Source organism: Oncorhynchus mykiss, chromosome 3 (assembly GCF_013265735.2).
Source record: "Oncorhynchus mykiss isolate Arlee chromosome 3, USDA_OmykA_1.1, whole genome shotgun sequence".
NCBI lineage: Eukaryota > Metazoa > Chordata > Actinopteri > Salmoniformes > Salmonidae > Oncorhynchus > Oncorhynchus mykiss.
The window spans coordinates 61,287,494-61,304,183 of record NC_048567.1 but is presented as its reverse complement, the minus strand read 5'-3'; positions in this window follow the sequence as shown (position 1 = coordinate 61,304,183).

The window sequence follows — 16,690 nt, the reverse complement described above, 5'->3', positions numbered from 1 at the left end:
TCTTCCTCCCTAACTTTTAACAAAAACAGCTAAACTAACAGTGCGTTAACCCTCCACCATTGACAATAATATTTGAAATATAAGACCAAGGAAAGAATCAAGAAAAGAAATAAGGACAGAGACCTCCACACGGCCTCTCAACTACAAAACACTCCCAGCATGAACTGAGATAGAGAGAGAGAAAGAGACAGAGACAGCGAGAGAGAAAGAGAGTTCCCTCAGATTACACAGACCCACAAAGAATTTGAAAACATATCCAATTTTGATAAACTCCCATGTCTATTGAGTGAAATACCACAGCGTGCCATCACGCAAGATTTGTGACCTGTTGCCACAAGAAAAGGGCAACCGTTGAAGAACAAACACCATTTTAATTACAACCCATATTTATGTTTATTTATTTTCCCTTTTGTACTTGACTATTTGCACATCGTTACAACACTGTATATAGCCATAATTTGACATTTGAAATGTCTCTATTCCTTTGAAACTTTTGTGAGTGTAATGTTTATTTCACTCTTGTTTAATATCTATTTCACTTGCTTTGGCAATGGAAACATGTTTCTCATGCCAATAAAAGCCAGTTGAATTGACTTGAGAGAGAAAGATAGAAAGAGAGGGGCAATATTTGCAGGTTATAAGTTATCTGCCTAGGGGAGCTCTGCTCTGCTCTACTTAGCTCTGCTCTCTGACATGATGCTGTAATAATGATTTAAGACTGACTGGCTCTTCAGCCTGCAATTTCATTTCACACAGCTGTTGCAAATGACTGCATCCCTAGTCCCCAGCATCACAAACACACACATACGCACACACACACAAACACACCAACACACACGTCTGTCTGCTCAATGGCTATATCAGTGATTATGAAAGACTACCTCACACGGGAACAAATGTGGCAGCCGTTGCACCGCGCAGCGCCTCACAGTATTATATTATGTTGAACAAATCTCTCCTGCAGGGGCAGGTAATAATAACAAACAATACCCATGCAATTGATGGAGACTTTTCATCGAGTGAGAGACTAGAGATGCAAGAATTGCATTATTTATTTGAGGACGGCTTTTTTATTTATAAGTATGAAGGCTCTTCTGATTAGACATCAGGTTTACCTCACCAGCATCCAAAATAGAACACTAAAAAGTAGTGCACTACATAGGGAATAGGGAACAGGGTGCCATTTTCGATGCCGCCAAGTAAGTGTGTTTGACTGAGGATTTCCCTACATGTATGTTCATATCACAACTCAATGGATCATTTATGAGCAAGCAAGTACACAGTTTGAGCATTCATGATGATTCATCATCTAGAATTAACCAATATGTATTACTTCCCCCCTCCCTTTTTGTTGTTGTTGAAAACAAATACAAATCTTGATATTTTGAAATATTATGTATTTTGTTACTGTGTCTATGGCACATGCCAGTGCAATGTGAGTAAATTCACACAAGGCTCCAGTGTGTTTTGCTTCACAGTTTATCAGTGCTGTGATTCTGATGTGAATGGCTATTACTGTCTGTGGGGCATGGGCTATACATGTGTAGTGTGGAGGATAATGAAATTGAGATGCGTCCTGTGATGAGCTGTATTACTGGCCTGTATTCAGCTGGGATACCCTCAGGAGAAGACACAGCAAATACTATCTCACCAGGATGATAGCAGCCTGACACCCCTACACAACAGACTACAAACTACCCATACTGATTCCTTCACAACAGACTACAAAATACACAAACCTACTGATTCCATCACAACAGGCTACAAACTACACATACCCATACCGATTCCTTATCACAGGCTACAAACTATACATACTTCTAATCACAGGCTACAAACTACACATACCCCTACTGATTCCTTTCTCACAGGCCACAAACTACACATACCCTTACTGATTACTGATGCCAAGTCTGTGTGCACGTCCATCATAGAACAAAGGGGGTTCTTGTACAACCATGGATCTAATAGGACACACAAATATCATACCCCCACGACATGCTAACCTATGATATTTATGCCTCTGTAACTTTCTCACTCATCATTTTTCACGGTTAATTCAGGATGATCTGTAATCATGGTTGCATCCACGTTAGTGTCGAAGTGTTTAGAAACATTGTCACCCCCTTGACCTGAGATATCTCTGTTTTCTTTATATTTTGATTAGGTCAGGGTGTGACTAGGGTGGGTACGCTAGTTTTGTATTGTCTAGGGTTTTTGTATTGTCTAGGGGTTTTGTATGTCTAGGGTTTTGTATTCTATGTTGGTCTGATATGGTTCCCAATCAGAGACAGCTATTTATCGTTGTCTCTGATTGGGGTTCATATTTAGGTAGCAATTTCCCTTTGGTGTTTGTGGGATCTTGTCTATGGGTATTTGCCTGTCAGCACTCGTTTGTATAGCTTCACGTTTTGTTTTGTTATTTTGTTAGTTTGTTCAGTGTTCATTCAGTTAAATAAAAGAATGTACGCATACCACGCTGCGCCATGGTCCGATCCTTATAACAAACATGACAAACGTATTCTAATCTTATTTACATTTAAAGTGACTGGGCACAAAATAATCTGAAACACAACCAAAACAAATAGCAAATGCATCCAACAAATTTGTAATCACAAGATTGATGTAGTCTTTGCCTGCTATGCATTTGGGACCAAATACTACACTTAAGACTACTTTAATACACATACAGTGGGTCGTGAAAGTATTCACCCCCTTGGCATTTTTCCTATTTTGTTGCCTTACAACATGGAATTAAAATGGATTTTTAGGGGGTTTGTATCATTTGATTTACACAACATGCCTATTACTTTGAAGATGCCAAATCATTTTTTATTGTGAAACAAACAAGAAATAAGACAAATAAACATTGAACTTCAACATGCGTAACTATTCACCCCCGCCAAAGTTGATACTTTGTAGAGCCTCCTTTTGCAGCAATTACAGCTGCAAGTCTCTTGGGGTATGTCTCTATAAGTTTGGCACATCTAGCCACTAGGATTTTTGCCCATTCTTCAAGGCAAAACTGCTCCATCTCCTTCACGTTGGAGGGGTTCCGCTGGTGTACAGCAATCTTTAAGTCATACCACAGATTCTCAATTGGATTTAGGTCTGGGCTTTGACTAGGCCATTCCAAGACATTTAAATGTTTCTCCTTAAACCACTCGAGTGTTGCTTTAGCAGTATGCTTAGGGTTATTGTCCTGCTGGAAGGTGAACCTCCGTCCCAGTCTCAAATCTCTGGAAGACTGAAACAGGTTTCACTGAGGGGATGAGGTTCTCGGGGTGATGAGAGGTGTTGGGTTTGCACCAGACATAGTGTTTTCCATGATGGCCAAAAAGCTAAATTATTGTCTCATCTGACGAGAGTACCTTCTTCCATATGTTTGGGGAGTCTTCTACATGCCTTTTGGCAAACACCAAACATTTTTGCTTATTTTTATCTGGACACTCTTCCGTAAAGCCCAGCTCTGTGGAGTGTACGGCTTAAAGTGGTCATATGGACAGATACTCCAATCTCCGCTGTGGAGATTTGCAGCTCCTTCAGGGTTACCTTTGGTCTCTTTCTTGCCTCTCTGATTAATTCCCTCCTTGCCTGGTCCGTGAGTTTTGGTGGGCTGCCCTGTCACAATCGTTTAGAGATGGATTGGACCAAGGTGCAGCGTGGTAGGCATACATTTTACTTTTATTCAATGACACCGAAAAAACAACAAAATACTAAAATTAACATAAAGCTACATGCAGTGCAGAAAGCAATTACACACAAACAAAACCTGACTCCATGAGGGAGGGTCCGGGTGGGCATCTAGCCTTGGTGGCGGCTCCGGTTCGGGACGTAGAACCCGCTCCGCTCGCTGATCCCTCCGCTTCCGTGGAACCGGACTGTAGATCGTCGCCGGGGACTCCGGACCGTAGATCGGAACCCTCGCAGGAGGCTCTGGACTGGGAACCCCCGTTGGAGGCTCTAGGCTGCACACCGACACTGAAGGCTCTTGACCGCAGACTGTCGCTGGGGCTCTGGACTGCAGACCGTCGCTGGAGGGTCTGGACTGCAGACCGTCGCTGGAGGCTCTGGACTGCAGACCTTCACTGGAGGCTCTGGGCCATGGATCATCACTGGAGGCTCCGGGCCATCACTCATCACTGGAGGCTCCGGGCCATGAATCATCACTGGAGGCTCTGGGCCATGAATCATCAATGGAGGCTCCGGGCCATGAATCATCCCTGGAGGCTCCGGGCCATGGATCATCACTGGTGGCTTCGGGCCATGGATCATCACTGCAGGCTCCGGGCCATGCATCATCACTGCAGGCTCCGGGCCATGCATCGTCACTGCAGGCTCCGGGCCATGGATCATCACTGGAGGCGTCGTGCGTGGAGCAGGCACAAGACGTACCAGGCTGGAGACACGCACTGGAGGCCGGGTGCATGGAGCTGGCGCAGGATATACTGGACCGTGGAGGCGCACTGGAGGTCTGGAGCGTAGAGCTGGCACAACGCGTCCTGGCTGGATGCTCACTTTAGCCCGGCAAGTGCGGGGAGCTGACACCGAGCGCACCGGGCTGTGAATCCGCACTGGAGACACAGTGTGTATCACCGCATAACATGGTGCCTGAACGGTCACACGCTCCTTAAAGCGAGTGCGGGGTGTTGGCTCTGGTCTGAAACCTGGCTCCGTCAACCACCCCGTGTTCCCTCCCCCCCAAAGAATTTGGGGCTGCCTCTCGTGGTTGCGACCCCCGGAGTCGTCGTTGATGCTATTTTGCAGGTTCCGCCTGCTTCCCCGGCAGGCTTTCATATCTCTCCAATACTTCCTCCCAAGTCCAGGCTATTCTCTCCTCAACCTCCTCTATAGACCAGGATGCCATTTCCTCCCGGGCACGCTGCTTGGTCCAGTTGAGGTGGGATCTTCTGTCACGTTCGTCAATGGAAGGAGTACACCAAGGTGCAGCGTGGTAGGCGTACACCTTTCTTTTATTGATGACACTGAAAAAATAACGAATACTATACGAAACGCACAGTTCTGTAGGGCTGGAAAGCAACAGTACAAAAACATGATCCCACCAACCTAAGGTGGAAAAAAGGCTGCCTAAGTATGATTCCCAATCAGAGACAACAATAGACAGCTGCCTCTGATTGGGAACCATACCCGGCCAACAAAGAAATAGAAAAACAAGAATTGCCACCCAAATCACACCCTGATCTAACCAAATAGAGAAATAAAAAGGCTCTCAGGTCAAGGCGTGACAGGCCCTCTCTTGGCAGGTTTGTTGTGGTGCCATATTCTTTCCATTTTTAATAATGGATTTAATGGTGCTCCATGGGATGTTCAAAGTTCCTAATCATTTTTTATAACCCAACCCTGATCTGTAGTTCTCCACAACTTTGTCCCTGACCTGTTTGGAGAGCTCCTTGGTCTTCATAGTGCTTGGTGGTGCCCCTTGCTTAGTGGTGTTGCAGACTCTGGGGCCTTTCAGAACAGGTATATATATACAGAACACTGTATATACACTGAGATCATGTGACACTTAGATTGCACACAGGTGGACTTTATTTAACTAATTATGGGACTTCTGAAGGTAATTGGCTGCATCAAATCTTATAAAATGCCAAGGGGGGTGAATACATTACAGTACCAATCAAAAGTTTGGACACACCTACTTTCACATTCTATTTTCTACATTGTAGAATAATGGTGAAGACCTCAAAACTATGAAATAACACATATGGAATCATGTAGTAACCCAAAAAGTTTTAAACAAATCAAAATATATTTTAAATTCTACAAAATACAGCTTTGCACACTCTTGGCATTCATGAGGTGGTCACCTGGAATGCATTTCAATGAATAGGTGTGGTTTGTTCAAAGTTTATTTGTGGAAATTCTTTCCTTAATGCATTTGAGCCAATCAGTTGTGTTGTGACAAGGTAAGGTTGGTATACACAGTGGTGAAAAGTACTAAAAATAAAAATACTTGAAGGTACCACATAAGTAGTTTTTTTGCTATCTGTACTGTACTTTACTTCCGTAGTTATATATTTTTACAATTATTACTTTTACTTCACCACATTCCTAAAGAGAATTATGTATTTTTTACTCCATACATTTTCCCTGACACCCAAAAGTACTCGTCACATTTTGAAAGCTTAGCAGGAAAGGAAAAGGGTCTAATTCACACACTTATCAAGAGGTCATCCGTACTGCTGGAAGATGGCATTTAGTACCACCTCTGGGCACTATGAATACCTCGTCATGCCATACAGGCTGATGAATGCTCCATTAGTCTTCCAATCCTGGGTGTAGTGGTGTATATCGACGACATTCTGATATACTCCGCTACACGCGCCGAGCATGTGTCCCTGGTGAGCAGGGTGCTTGGTTGACTGTTGGAGCATGACCTGTATTTCAAGGCTGAGAAATGTCTGTTCTTCCAACAGTCCGTCTCCTTCCTAGGGTACCTCATTTCCACTTTAAGGGTGGAGATGGAGAGTGACCCCATTTCAGCCGTGTTTAATTGGCCGACTTCCACCACGGTAAAGGAGGTGCAGTGGTTTCTAGGGTTTGCCAACTACTACCGGAGGTTTATCCGGGGTTTTGGTCAGGTAGCAGCTTCCATTACCTTACTGCTGAAGGGGGAACCGGTGCGGCTGTGGTGGTCGGCTGAGGCAGAAAGGGCTTTTGGTCACCGGAAGGCTCTGTTTACCTCGGCTCCTGTGCTGGCTCATTCGTATTCCTCTTTGGCGTTCATAGTGGAGGTGGACGCGTCCGAGGCTGGTGCTGTGCTGTCTCAGCGCTCGGGTACGCCACCCAAACTCCGCCCCTGCGCTTTCTTTTCGAAGAAGCTCAGCTCGGTGGAGAGTAACTATGGACCGGGAGTTACTGGCTGTCGTAAAGGCTCTGAAAGTGTGGAGGCATTGGCTTGAGGGGGCTAAACACCCTTTCCTCACCTGGACTGACCACTGCAATCTGGAGTACATACGGGCAGCGAGGAAACAGAACCCTCGCCAGGCAAGATGGGCCATGTTTTTCACCCGTTTTGTTTTCACCCAATCCTACAGACCAGGTTCCCAGAAGGCAGATGCACTGTCCCGGCTGTATGACACAGAGGAGCGGCCCACGGATCCCACTCCCATACTTCCGGCTTCTTGCCTGGTGGCACCGGTGGTATGGGAGGTGGACGCGGACATTGAGCGGTCGTTACGTACAGAGCCCACTCCCACCCAGTGTCCAGTTGGGCGTCTGTACGTTCCGTCTGATGTCCGCGATCGTTTCATCTGTTAGGCTCACATGTCACCCTCCTCTGGTCATCCTGGCATCGGTCGGACAGTGCGCTGTCTTAGTGGGAGTCCCACTTTAGCTAAGGACGTGAGGGCTGATGTTTCCTCCTGCTCGATGTGCGCCCATTGCAAGGCAGCTAGACACCTGCCCAGAGGGAAATTACAACCCCTACCTGTTCCACAGCGGCCGTGGTCACACCTATCGGTGGATTTCGTGACAGATCTTCCTCCGTCACAGGGAAACACCACGATCCTGGTCGTAGTGGATTGGTTTTCTAAGTCCTGCCGTTTCCTTCCTTTGCCCGGTCTCCCTACAGCTCTACAGACTGACGAGGCCATGTTCACCCACGTCTTCCGGCACTACGAGGTGCCTGAGGATATAGTTTCTGATCGGGGTCCCCAGTTGTTTACGTCTAGGGTCTGGAGGGCGTATATGGAATGCCTGGGGGTCTCGGTCAGCCATTACCTAAGGTTTTCACCCCGAGAGTAACGGGCAGGTGGAGAGAGTTAACCAGGATGTGGGTGTGCTGGACGGCTTTCATCCCCTGGGCTGAGATGGCCCAAAACTCCCTCCGGGGGGGCCCTGGCGTATCATGGACTCAAGGTGTTGGGCGAGGGGCCTTCAGTACCTTGTGGAGTGGGAGGGGTACTGTCCGGAGGAGATATGCTGGGTGCCGGTGGAGGACATCCTGGACCTGTTGTTACTGCAGGAATTTCACCGTCTCCACCCTGGTCGTCCTGCGCCTCTTCCTCCGGGTCGTCCCCGAGGCCAGTGTCGGTGCACTGCTGGAGCCGCGCGTCAAGGGGGGGGGGGGGGGGGGTACTGTCACGACTTCCGCCGAAGTCGGTCCCTCTCCTTGCTCGGGCGGCTTTCGGCGGTCGACGTCACCGGCCTTCTAGCCATTGCCAATCCACTTTTCATTTTCCTTTTGTTTTGTCTTTGTTTCACACACCTGGTTTCAATTCCCCAATTCCCAAATGTTCATTATTTAACCCTCTGTTTTCCCCATGGTTTTTGTGCGTGTTTGTTTGTTGTTAAGTGGTCAGTATTTCTGTGAGCTGGTGTGTTTCCCAGCGTGGAATATTTTGTTGGTTTATTTTCGAGTAAAGTAAAGTTTTTCTTGGTTCTGCGCCTGACTTCGTCCTACACGCTACATACTGACACTTGACACATGTTGTGGAAGCCATCTGATGTGTTTCCAGCTCTGGGCATCAATAATTCACTTGTAGCTTGTCAATGAAAGATTACTTTCAAAACGTAAAAAACGGTTATTTTGTGTGTGCTTGATCTTGTGTATTCTGAACTATGTAACTCCTATCTTTTTATCATTTCCAAATAATCTCCCAGATGGTTTGGCATGTCAGAATCATGTAATTACACATGAATAACAGTTACTTTTGGGTATGTCTATTTAGGCGGAAATCTACATTTGGCCATTACATCGAAGAGGTTAGTATATTTAAACCCAAATACTTTTTCTCAAGTAGCATTATACTCAGCGACTTTCACTTTTACTTGAGTCATTTTCTATTAAGGTATCTTAATCTATCAAGTATCAAGTATGACAATTGGGTACTTTTCCACCACTGAGTATACAGAATATAGCCCTATTTGGTAAAAGACCAAGTCCATATTGTGGCAAGAACAGCTCAAATAAGCAAAGAGAAATGACAGTCCATCACTTTAAGACACGAAGGTCAGTCAATCTGGAGCATTTCAAGAACTTTGAACGTTTCTTCAAGTGCAGTCGCAAAACCTTCAAGTGGTATGATGAAACTGGCTCTCATGAGGACCGCCACAGGAACGGAAGACCCAGAGTTACCTCTGCTGCAGAGGATAAGTTCATTAGTTACCATTCTCAGAAATTGCAGTCCAAATAAATGCTTCACAGAGTTCAAGCAACAGACACCAACATCAACTGTCCAGAGGAGACTGCATGAATCAGACCTTCATGGTCGAATTGCTGCCAATAAATCACTACTAAAGGACACTAACAATAAGAAGAGACTTGCTTGGGACAAGAAACACAAGCAATGGACATTATACCGGTGTAAATCTGTCCTTTAGTCTGAGTCCAAAAGTGAGATATTTGGTTCCAACCACCGTGACTTTGTGAGACGCAGAGTACGTGAATGGATGATTTCTGCATGTGTGGTTCCCACAGTGAAGGATGGAGGAGGAGGTGTGATGGTTTGGGATTGCTTTGCTGGTGACACTGTCTGCGATTTACACAGCATTCTGCAGCGATACGACAGCCCATTTGGTTTGCGCATAGTGGGACTATCATTAGTTTTTTCACAGGACAATGACCCGAAACACACATCCAGGCTGTGTAAGGGCTATTTGACCAAGATGGAGAGTGATGGAGTGCTGTATCAGATGTACTGGCCTCCACAATCACCTGACCTCAACCCAATTGAAATGGTTTGGGATGAGTTGGACTGCAGAGTGAAGGAGAAAGAGCCAACAAGTGCTCAGCATTGGTGGGAACTCCTTCAAGACGTTTGGAAAGAATTCCAGGAGAACCTGGTTGAGAGAATGCCAAGAGTGTGCAAAGCTGTCATCAAGGCAAAGAGTGACTACTTTGAAGAATCTCAAATATAAAATATATTTTGATTTGTTTAACACTTTTTTGGTTTCTATATGATTCCATATGTGTTATTTCATAGTTTTGATGTCTTCGCTATTATTCTAAAATGTGGAAAATAGTCAAAATAAAGAAAAATCCTAGGTGTGTCCCATCTTTTGACTGGTACTGTAAGTGAATTTGTCCAAACTATTTTGGTCCCCTGAAATGGGGGGACTATGTACAAAAAGTGCTGTAATTTCTAAACAGTTCAATTGTTATGGATGAAAGTACCCTCAAATTAAAGCTGACAGTTTGCACTTTAACGTCATAGTCATTGTATCATTTAAAATCCAAAGTGCTGGAGTAGAGAGCCAAAACAACAACAAAACTCTCACTGTCCCAATACAATTGGAGCTTACTGTATGTGTTTGGCCGATGTGTTTCTAATGGCTTTGTCTGGTCCCTGGAAGCAGCTGTAAAAGCCATTATATCCATTCAACCCAGTCACCAGCTGATGTCAGAAAATACACACACAGACACACGGACCCAAACATGGACACACGCAGCATAGACTAGAGGTATGACCGAGTGGCTGCAGAATGTGGGTCATGATTTAGACTTAGCTGTGTAGGTGTGTCTTTCTATGTGTATGCTTTCTATGTGCGTGTGTGGGTAATGTGTAGGAACCCACCCGATCTTCCATCTATGGGAGCCAGATGAATGTACAGGCCCCAATTACTCTGCATCACCCCTAAGGGAGTGCCCATAAAACCCGCCCTGACATTTTACACAAAGCCAATTTGTCTCCTGTGTTAAAAGCAGGGCAGGGTATCACTATCACTATCACACAGGGCCCAACCTCAGTAGGCTAACCATACACACATATGGCTGTAATTGGATATCATCACTCATTATTATATATAAGTATCATTGGACCAGCAAAAAAAAGGAACACAACTTACAATAAAGTAATATCTACTCATCATTATCATCCATGCAAATGTAAGCAGACAGCCAGGCAGACAGTGTGAGGAAAGAGACAGAACTGAATGGGCCAGGTCTCAGGTTTATTGAATGACTCAAACAATCTCGATCATCTCCTGTGAGCTTCATCAATAAGCACATACTGTCGTTTTAAAGAGGCTAAAAAACGTTTAAATACGCAGCACTAACGATGCAATTAATCCCACAGATCAGACTCTAGTCACAGCACACACAGGACAGCTGGAACACATAGGCTTAATGCTGAGAATGCATTTCTTCTGCCTTCCAAAAAAATCCCCCCAAAATATGCTTTACTCAAATATTTTTTGGCTTGATAACACAGTTCTCTGTAACAATGCCTTTGCTGACTGTTGGGCCTGGTTGTCTGTGCATTTGTGTCTTAATGTGTCTTCCTGTGTGTCTGTGAGGTTCCCTAGCTGAAGGTGGGGCTAAAAATGTGGGCCTACTGACAGAGACAGGGAAGAGGGGAAGACAGGGTAGAGAGGGGGAAGACATTCCCTCAGGGTAGCCTTCGGAGGAGGGAGGAGAATGAACAGCACAGGCACAATGGCAGCAGCAGCTGCAGCTGCATACTAAACAATGTGCTCACACTGTGGGGGCAGACTGAGGAGGGGGGAGCTGTCTGCGTCCCAAATGGCACCCTATTCCCTATTTAGTGGACTACTTTTGACCAGGGCCCATAGGGTTCAAAGTAATGCACTAAATAGGGAATAGGGTGCCATTTGGGACACAAACTCTGTCTTACACATTGTTCCTCTACACTACATTAGACAACAGAATGGGAAGGGGCAGGTTGTCGTTGTCAAACAACTATAGCTCTATTTTAGGCTGGCATTAAGTCAGCGCAATTGTCAAACGCACTCTCCTTTGCAATTTCGATCCTGTTAAATCCAGCGCTCTTCTATTTTCAAACCCTAGCGCCAGGATTGGTAATTTACTTGTTTTATATAAACTCGCTTGCACTCAGGTGGGAGGGGCGGCAATATATGAGGTGTGTCCTTAAAATACAGACGCCAAAGTGCCAATTTCAGCAACGCTGATGGGGATAATCAAGACCAACCAAAATCTGGTAACGAGGTTGGTTATGGCAAGGGTTATAGCATGGATTTTGACAGTGGAAGCGCAGCCTATCCAGTCGTGCCCATATGCTCATGGAACAAGAGATATGTGCTTTTTGTGCACGTAAACCTTTTATTTACGAACATTATAAAAGTATGTTTTTTCCCATTTCATTTCATTTGATTAAAATCCAAGCTTCTCCTCCCCTCCTCTCACTGAAGGCTGTTTTGTTTTGTCCTGCCCAATGCATTCGCCAAGTAGTCTAGACTGTTGATAAAGCGTTTGGCTTGTGAGACCGCTTTAAAATACATCTTAAATCACCAAAGCTTTATTAAAATATCAAGTTTGGGAGCAGAAAAACAGTGAGTGAACATCCCCTTGTTATCTATGTACTGTACATTATTTTAGACAGCTCCTGTTTTATTTTGAAAGTGCATAAAACTCCATGTAGGCTATATACCCTTGGAATGATAGATGAGATGATCTCCTGATCTGATCCCTAGTCAGGATGAGTTGTGATGATTGCAGCAGGTAAAACAGGAATAGTGCTCAGTCTTGTCTGTCAGATAACCAGAACAGAATCCATCCAGTACATGTTGTTGAGGGTGGTTGCACATGGAGATGGAGGTGTATCTGTTTCTATCGGTCTCATCTTGCTTTGACGAAGGCTGTGAGGTTGATGGGTAAGCTCAAATAAGCAAGTAATACTGGCGAGTGCAGTGTGGAGGATTTTCATATCTTTCTTCTCAAGCCGTCATTTGGTGATCATGTGGACCGACACCATTATTCCACAGCTAGTGAGTCAGTGAAGTGTCTCCTCTCCTCTAAGGAGAGAGAGGGAGGAGGTGATAGATTGGGTGGCGTGGCCCCTGGGAAGCTAGCTGCAGCCAGGGACAGGGGAGGTATGGTGGCTAAGTCTGAGCCCTGCTCCATCCATCTGCAGCATCTGGCCCTCACACCCAGCCAAGTCAGCCTACTCCACTGGGGGACTGGCGGGGGACTGGCAGCCCTCTGTTCCGCTCTTTCACTCCAGGCTGAGAGGAAGAGAAACAAGCTCTGTCTGTCTCTGTCCTGCTGGGGAGTAAGGAGGAGAACATTGGAGCCAGGAGGACCGTTGCATGGTACAAATCAGAGACTCTCTCTCCCTCTCCTTTCTTCCCCCTCTCCTCGTCTCCACAGTAGCTACATCCAGGAGTGTTGCATGGTGCAAATCTCTCTCTCTCTCGCTCTCTCTCATAGCTTCCACAGAAGAGAAGCCAGATTAGGTTTACTCTATATTCTGGTAGTCTCCCTCTCTATTTTCAATTTTCTCTCTCAACACCCTTGGGATCTGTCATTCTCATTCCTGTGCTGTAAAAGTCCAGATAGCCGACTCCTCTTGTCTCTTGTATGGCAGTCACACTGTAAGTATCCCGTGCCTGTGCTGCATTTGGCTCTAACTACAGCAAGGTGTTGTGTTGTGAGATTGTTTTGTGGAAGGAAGGGGTGAAGAAGAAGACTAGGGGGAATTAAATGAGCCTTGAAGGGAATGGGTTTAGGTAAGTGAAACAAGTTCAGGTGTCAATTCACACACTGAGGTGTATGATTTAAAAATTACTTTTTACAATTTAGTCATTTAGCAGACACTCTTTTCCAGAGACATACAGTAGTGAGTGCATACATTTTCATTCGTACTGGTCCTCCATGGGAATCAAACACACAATCCTGGTGTTGCAAGTCCCATGCTCTTTCAACTGAGCCACACGGGGCCATGTCCATGACTGTGTCGTTGCAATGTGTCATTGATCATGATTCAAAGGAATCTATTTCACAGTACATGATGCATAAAGATAAGCTCACAAACCTGACCTGGCATCAGTCAATTATTGACTGATGAGTCAATTCTCATTACGGTGGTCCTGTGTGTGTTACTTCGCTGACTTGATTGCTGATCAGCCCTCCTGACTAAGCTGATAACATTACATTACCAATTTTAACGTTGAACCTTTATAGACAGTTTAAGATAGTTACAGTTAAAGTTTCAAGACAGTTAACCACATTATGACAATATACACCTCTACTGTACTTCCTATTCTGATCCATGCTGCTTTGACAAGGCTTTCACTACAGAGATCTATTCTCCTGCCGTGTGCAACTGGGTCCTGGACTTCCTGACGGGCCGACCCCAGGTGATGAAGGTAGGCAACAACACCTCCGCTACACTGGTTCTCAAAACAGGAGCCCCACAAGGGTGCATGCTCATCCCTTTCCTGTCCTCGCTGTTCACGTCTTCAACTCAATCATTAAGTTTGCAGATTACACAACAGTGGTAGGCCTGAAGTCCCAACAATGACTAGTCAGCCTACAGAGAGGAGGTGAGTGCCCTAGTGGAGTGGTGCCAGGAAAATGACCTCTCCCTCAGCATCAACAAAACAAAGAGCTGATTGTGGACTTCAGGAGACAGCAGAGGGAGCACACCCCCATCCACATTGACAGGGCCGTGTGGAGAGGGTGGAAAGCTTTAAGTTCCTCTGCGTGCACATCACTGACAACCTGAAATGGACCATCCACACAGACTTAAGTTCCATTGACTCACTCTGTGTGCAATAACACTGTTTAACATGATTTTTTAATGACTACCTCATCGATGTACCCAACACATGCAAGGTCCCTCGGTCGAGGTCCCTCGGGTCGAGCAGTGAATTTCAAACAAAGATTCAACTGCAGGTTGTCCAATTCCTCACAAAGAAGGGCACCTATTGGTAGATGGGTAAAAAAAAAGCATACATTGAATATCCCTTTGAGCACAGTGAAGTTATTCATTAGTTTGGATGGTGTATCAATGCACCCAGTCACTACAAAGATACAGGTGTCCTTCCTAATTCAGTTGACGGAGAGGTAGGAAACCGCTCACAGATTTCACCATGAGGCCCATGGAGACTTTAAAACAGTTACAGACTTTAGCGGCTATAATAGGAGAACTAAGGATATATCAACAACATTGTTGTTACTCCACAATACTCACCTAAATGACCGAGTTAAAAGTAGGAAGCCTGTACAGAATACAAATATTCCAAAACATGCATCCTGTTTGCAATAAGGCACTAAAGTAAAACTGCAAAACAATTTGGCAATGTCCTGAATACAAAGCGTTATGTTTGGGGCAAATCCAAAACATCAGAGAACCGCTCTTCATATATTCAAGCATAGTGTTGGCTACATCATGTTATGGGTATGCTTGTCATCGGCAAGGACTAGGGAGGTTTTTTTTTACGATGAAAATAAACTGTACAGAACTAGCACAGGAAAACCTGGTTCAGTCTGCTTTTTCACCAGACACTGGGAGACAAATTCATATTTCAGCAGGACAATAACCTCAAACACAAGGCCAAATATAAACTTAGTTGCTTACCAAGACAACACTGAATGTTCCTGAGTGGCCTAGTTAGAGCTTTGACTTAAATTGTCTTCAAAATATATGACAAGACTTGAAAATGGCTGTCAAGCAATGATCAACAACCGACTTGACAGAGCTTTAAGAGTTAAAAAATAATAATAATGGGAAAATATTGTACAATCCAGGAGTGCAAATCTCTTAGAGGCTTACCCAGAAAGACTCACAGCTGTAGTTGCTGCCATGTATTGACAGAGGTGTGAATACTTCCAGTACCAATCAAAAGTTTGGACACTACATTGTAGAATAATAGTGAAGACATCACAACTATGAAATAACATGTATGGAATCCTGTAGTAAACAAAAAAGTGTTAATCAATTCAAAATATATTTTAGATTTAAGATTCTTCAAAGTAGCCACCCTTTGCCTTGACGACAGCTTTGCACACTCTTGGCATTCTCTCAACCAGATTCACGAGGTAGTCACCTGTAATGCATTTTAATTAACAGGTGTGCTTTGTAAAAAAGTGAATTTGTGGAATTTCTTTCAACTAATGCGTTTGAGCCAATCACTTGTGTTGTGACAAGGTAGGGGTGGTATACAGAACATAGCCCTATTTCGTAAAAGACCAAGTCCATATTATGGCAAGAATAAGCAAAGAGAAATGACAGTCCATCATTACTTTAAGACATGAAGGTCAGTCAATCTGGAACATTTCAAGAACGTTGAACGTTTCTTCAAGTGCAGTTGCAAAACCCATCAAGCTCTATGATGAAACTGGCTCTCATGAGGATCACCACAGGAAAGGAAGACCCAGAGTTACCTCTGCTGCAGAGGATAAATTCATTAGAGTCAACTGCACCTCAGATTGCAGCCCAAATAAATGCTTCAGAGTTCAAGTAACAGACACATCTCAACATCAACTATTCAGAGGAGACTCCGTGATTCAGGACTTCATGGTCAAATTGCTGCCAAGAAACCACTACTAAAGGACACCGATAAGAAGAAGAGACTTGCTTGGGCCGAGAAACACAAGCAATGGACATTAGACTTGTGGCAATCTGTCCTTTGTTCTGATGAGTCCATGTGCAGAGATTTTTGTTTCCAACCGCCATGTCTTTGTGAGACGCAGAGTAGGTGAATGGATGATCTCCGCATGTGTGGTTCCTACCGTGAACCATGGAGGAGGAGGTGTGATGGCGTGGGGGTGATTTGCTGGTGACACTGTCTGTGATTTATTTAGAATTCAAGGCACACTTAACCAACATGGCCACCACAGCATTCTGCAGCGATACGCCATCCCATCTGGTTTGCGCTTAGTGGGACTATCAATTGTTTTTCAACAGGATAATGACCCAAAACACACCTCCAGGCTGTGTAAGGGCTATTTGACCAATGAGAGTGC